The sequence below is a fragment of the Pelobates fuscus genome, chromosome 2 (assembly GCF_036172605.1).
Source record: "Pelobates fuscus isolate aPelFus1 chromosome 2, aPelFus1.pri, whole genome shotgun sequence".
Lineage (NCBI taxonomy): Eukaryota > Metazoa > Chordata > Amphibia > Anura > Pelobatidae > Pelobates > Pelobates fuscus.
The window spans coordinates 366,859,215-366,865,214 of record NC_086318.1 but is presented as its reverse complement, the minus strand read 5'-3'; positions in this window follow the sequence as shown (position 1 = coordinate 366,865,214).

Sequence of the window (6,000 nt, the reverse complement as noted above, 5' to 3'; positions counted from 1 at the left end):
GTGATAAAGGGTTGTATAGTAGTGGGAAAGGGGCTGCACTGTGGGGTTTAGGGGCTGTACTGTGGAGAGGTGCTTAAAATATTAGCATACAGTAGTAAGTAATTATATTAATTTGTTACGATCCCCTCTCTTTGACTTACCTTGGGCCAGGGATGGGAATAATGATCCCCAGTGGTCCTCTTGGGCGCACTGCACCAGCAGCGGTGCTCTTTCGTTGCTTTGGTAACCCACAGCAATGCTCTGATCACTTCAGGGAGCATTTCACTGCATGCTCCCCTGCAGTACAGAGGCTTGATCTCCCTGACTACTGTGGAACCCTTTCTTTGCCGACCGCGCAACTTTCTCCTTGCACTCCGACGTGGAGGGGCCGGCAGGGAGAGGATGTGATCTCCCTGGTCGGCCCCAGTTCATGGCCACTGTGACCCATCAGCATTTGCCCTGTTTTCCTGATGGCCAGTCCGGGCCTGCCTACTTACTGAAGTTTAGGGAAACTGAGACTGTGCAAAAACAATTTTTTTTTAATTCTAAAAATTAGAATCAAAAGAAATGTGGGGCATTTTAAATTAACGTTGACCTAGTATTAAAAAAAGCAGTGCGGCAGCTAGCTTTGTGCAGCTTCTTTCCATCACAGTCAGTTTGTAAGAAAAAATGCAAAATCAAATAAAAAATCACAGCAGCCAGTTACTTTCACTATTTGCCGCTAAAACCAAATTAAATGAAATCTCACTCACAGCAGTTTACTTCACTGCTGATTGTGAATGAAAAAAAATGACACAACCAGTTAATTCACTGCCTGTGCAAAAAATAAAACCTAATACTGACAGAGCAGTTACCCCACTGCCTGTATAGTTAAAAGAAAAGAAAAGAAAAACACTGACAGAGCAGTTACTTCACTGCCTGTACAGACAAACAAAATCCAAATCTCACTGACACAGCCAGTTACTTCACTGACTGCACAAATCATAGTTTAAAAGAAAGTAAACACTGACTGTGATATTGATGTTACAGCACTATCGCTTTCTAGGTAAACGAAAGGTGACTGGATTACAACTAAAACGCTGGACAGGTCTACCCTCATCCCTTTCAGCTTGGAGCTCTCTACCCACAGCCCAGGAGACAACGTAACGCCGTAACTTTACCTTTTCTTCATGGTCCCTCGTTGTCAGGGAAAGAGATGTTGAAGAAAATTCACAATGCTGCAGTAGGCTAGGAGAGGGTGTTAAAAGAAAATCCAAGAAACTGCCTCTGTTCTGGTGGAATAGATGGAGTAAATGCTTCGTATCGAGATGTTAGGGTCTCCTGTATTACTCGTGATATTAAGCTCTCCAGTGGTGGCTATAAAGAGAAGACATAAGAAGTTACTGTAGTATTTACACATTGTACAACAACTCCAATAAGAGTTACCATTCCTAGAAAGCAGTATAAGAACACCAATACGGATGTAAAAGATGGCGGAGTGAGATTGCAGAATGCCAAAAGCTATATGGATAAACTGGTGTAATTTTCCTATTATCACAGTGTTCTAGCCATAGTGCCAATGAACAAAAGGAAAAATGAAAGGCTAGATTGCTTCAAGAAACACTATAGTGTTAGGAATGCAAAACTGTTTTCCTAACACTACAGTCTCCCTATGCTTCCACTGCACCCAGGCCATGAGCACTTACCTGATTCCAGCGCTAGGGTCCCTGGGTGCTGGATCGGGCTCCTCTTTCTTCGACCTCAGTGTGATCTGGAAACCTAATGTGGTTTAACAGTGAGCACCACCCCAGCATTAGGCCTTCCACACCGTGCTTTCCTATGAGGTTTTCCAAGATAGTTGGGTACAAAGGGACAGGCACAGCTGTTTGGTTAGGGACAGCAGTGTATGGATATGGCTGGAGTGGACACTTTAGAGCTTGCAGTGCTGCCAAGTTTAGATATTGTTTGTGTTTCTGGGCTAATTACCCCATAATACTCAGATATACATAGTCCCAATCACAACCAGTAATCCACGGTCACACCATATTAGCCCTTTGATCGTCCCTCTTATATTTTCATAAACTAGTCACTCATTTTGTTACATTGATTTTTCTGGTCTCTGTTTGAAGTTTCCGTATACTTACTGTTCTTAGCACAAAGGGGGGATCTAGCCTGCCAGCCTCCAGCTCATCCCAGTCAATGGACTGGAAGAAAGGATGGAATCGGATGCTGCTAGCTGCCCCCAAGCGCTGAGATGGATTTTTGCACAGGAGCTGCAAATGGAAGAGTAGAATGTCAACAATAAAACTGCCACTGCCTTTGTTCATTTACTAAAACACATGCAAACACAATATAGATATCTGTAAATCTGTATGCAGTATCACAAGGTTAAAGGGACATTCTAAGAATCAAAGGTGCAAGATTATTACTAGTACACTCGCTTTTATCTCCACTCGACTTCATATGTTGAATGCAGTGTTTAAGGTTCTCCTGCTCTCAATAGGAGACACTACCTAACCCAGCATCAGTTCCCGATTCTCTCTAGTTTTAGTCATTTTATCACTGTGTTCTTGATTGTTTAGTTGTGTATATATTTCATTCCCTGAAATCCCCTCCTTAAATATTATCCTGTCTTATACGACTTTAAGGAATCTTCCCAGCTATGGACTGCTGGTATGAGCTATAAGCATTTGACTGAATTAATATATCTTTTATCTTTTTTTTTCGATATTACCATATATAGACACCATTGTCATTTATGGCCATTCCGTGTCACTCTTTGTTAATAGTTTTCTATAAATATATGTTCTCTTTTTTTTTAACTGTGCAAAGAGTACGTTTTTCATAGAATTGTTATCTTTTTCAGGACATTAATCTAGACTGCCGGATCATACACACCTTTTTCACAAGATCTTTGACCTGTTTTCTTTGACACTCAGGGTGGTCTGTGGTGTCATGAAGCATTGTTTGGGCAGCATTTGGATTTTTTGGAAATGCTCTCTTGGCCAGTTTATGAAGGATTAGACCATAGGCCCACCAATCTACTGCAGCATTGTATTTTCTTCCTTTCCGCATCTGCCAACATAATTTCAGAAATGATTAGTCAAGTGTTTCCTTACAGGAAAGAAGGTATTACTGTCAAATATAATGCTGTTCTCATCGTCTGCCTATTAAAATAGGCAACTTATAAAAAATATATATTTCACTACAAATGTGCAATGATTCGGAGCAATATGACTGGTTGGGAAAGTATAGACAATCACTGAAGGTGTTTTTCAATTTTAAAGAATTGTCTTTAAAGTTTGCAGGACCTAGCCAAGCACTGTTGCCATCAGCCATAATAAATAAAGATGTTAACCCATGCTTATTATAATATCAACCATAATACCTTATTACAAAGGAGAATAACATGAGCATTGATAGAAATGTTGAATTCTAGTTCTTCATCTTCATAGCTATAAAGATCTGTTTAGCTACAGAGTGATTGTTGCTCTTGGTGAGGTGTAATATGATCAAGTCATGTAGCCTCAAACCCAAACAGTAGCCATGGTCAATCCTACCTCTGGAGCCATATAATCTACAGTGCCTGCGTAACCCTTTGCTTTCCTCTTGCCGTGCATCTCCAGCGCCAGACCAAAGTCGCCTATCCTGATGTGACCCACTTCATCCAGCATTATGTTCCTTGGCTTTATGTCTCTGTAGAGAGAAATATCATAAGATTTATAGTTTAATGACGATCTGTCATGAAACAGGTCGTTTACATGGCTTACTAATAGTAAAATACTGGAAGCATGTACAAATCTATTTATGAGCTATAGCCAATCAATGAAATAATGCCCCATCAATTCACAGAGAAATGAAACAGGCTGCTTATACCTGAATTTAGGAGACAATTTAAAAAAGGATTTTGTAATTAAGTTTTAATTAATGCAGTTTTCTACATTTCTCTTAATCAGGTGGACTAGAAATGACCATTCTGCTTCTTTCTTTCTTATCCTGCCCTTCCTTTTTTCTGCTCTGCCCAACACGAGTACATGTTTTTCTCAAACGTAAGTAAAAAGCCTCTTCTTAGTGTTAAGTTGAAACGGTTTGTAAAATGCCCTCTTACAGGTGAAGTGTGAGAGCAAAAAATCTTAACTCACCTGAGAGAAAGGTAAAAATGTAGCTAAACAATATGGATAAAAAAAGGACCGCACAGTGTAGAGAGAGCAAGCTTATAAATATATCGCTTAACGAAGATGTGTTTACCGATGCACAATGTCGTGTTGGTGGAGATATTGGAGTCCACACGCAATCTCTGCAGCGAGGAATCTGATAAACAAGAATTCAAATATTAATCAACAAAGTATTTAATATAAAATGAACTTACTTCTTAAAATGAGATCTTCCTAAATGAGCTGACCTAGGGAAAATCCACTGTAATAATTTATATATATATAAAATCAGAGCTCTCTCCTGCCTACATTATTCACTTTTCTTACTGTTACATATACTTTTTCTAGTATTATTGGTGTGAATACTTTTTATTATCAAATATGTTTCTATTGCAAACTTCAATAATATTTATCTGTATAACACTTGTATACCTTGTTAGGACCTCTATACCATACATAGCAGGCATCTTCTTATCCCTTTTATTGACTAGCTTCCTTTATATTTGCTATTACTCATTGTGGCAGTTTTCCATCCATTTACATAGCTCTTACATGTTCGGTTGTATGCAAAATTTATTGTGCTTATCCGTTGTTCATATTGTTGCCTAGTGTTATGTGTAAAAACAGTATTATATGTTATGAGTCTATTTAGCACCAGTTGCAGTAGGTTTTTGTCTATTTTGAGCTCCTCGGTATATCTATATCTTTGATCTGCCTCTAATTACAGTTTTTTTTCTTCACCAGTTTGTCTTTCTCACTCTGTATTGTCTATCACTGTTTGAACTCACACACCGGCATACTTGCTCTAATTTCACATGTTGATCACTGGTTGCATGCAGCACACACTGTGATTTCACTGTTTACCCTTAGACACTTCAATCACACGCAGCCACAGTCCTCTATCTCCTGCATCTCCTCCTATTTGTCGATTCTCGGCTTCTACATTTGATGATCGATTGGACTCATGTACAGATATGCTTTAGCTGAGATACTTTAGTAACAAGCCTTCACTCTTTCTACCCTTTCCTCCTTGTTTATATGTCGTTGTTTTTATACCCCGACACTCTTTGTTATACATTGTATGCTTGTTTCTTAGCAACACTAGGTGTATGTGCCCACACATTTCTACATCATCACGCAACATGGGTTCATACTGAGTTAGCATTTTGTAGAATATTTATATTCAGAGTATATTTATTGTATGTATATATGTTTCAGACTCACTGATGTTCCTAATTTTTCTAAATTCTTTATCTATGGCATTCACCAGTGTCTACCAAACAATGCTAATAGTAGAAAACGTGGTGGTGGGCAGCTGTATATTGTTTATTGATAACTGTCTCCTTTCACTCCCACCAAAATTAATTCCTTTCCAATCCTCCTGTCATTATATACAGTGGCCCGATGTTGAGAATTGTACTTCTGTTCTTTTAATAGAAAAACATTATTTAACATTGTTCCATAAACTTTAATGATATTTTTAATCTGTGAATGTTTATGTTGGGTGATTTGGTCATTATTAAAACTATTAGTATTTGTTTGAAACTTCAGGGTTCCTTTACCGACCCTCTTTTCCAAAAAAAAATCTTTAAATGTGACTCTTTCCTCAGCCCTTGTCATATTTCTTCCTGTTAAATCTTCTCATTGCTCTGACCCATATTTCCCCTCTCATCGTCCGGTCTCCATTTTAAGCATTGTCTTTTAAGACTTACATTGCAATGCAAGGTTCCAGTCTGAGGTTTCTTTTCAGGAAGCTGTCAAGATCACCACCATGCAGATACTCCAACACGTAGCATAGATGGGTCTGGTTGACAATAAAATACAATGGGATATACTTCACAACACAAACACTTAAACATCAAACAGAAAACTTGTTAAAACATAATTT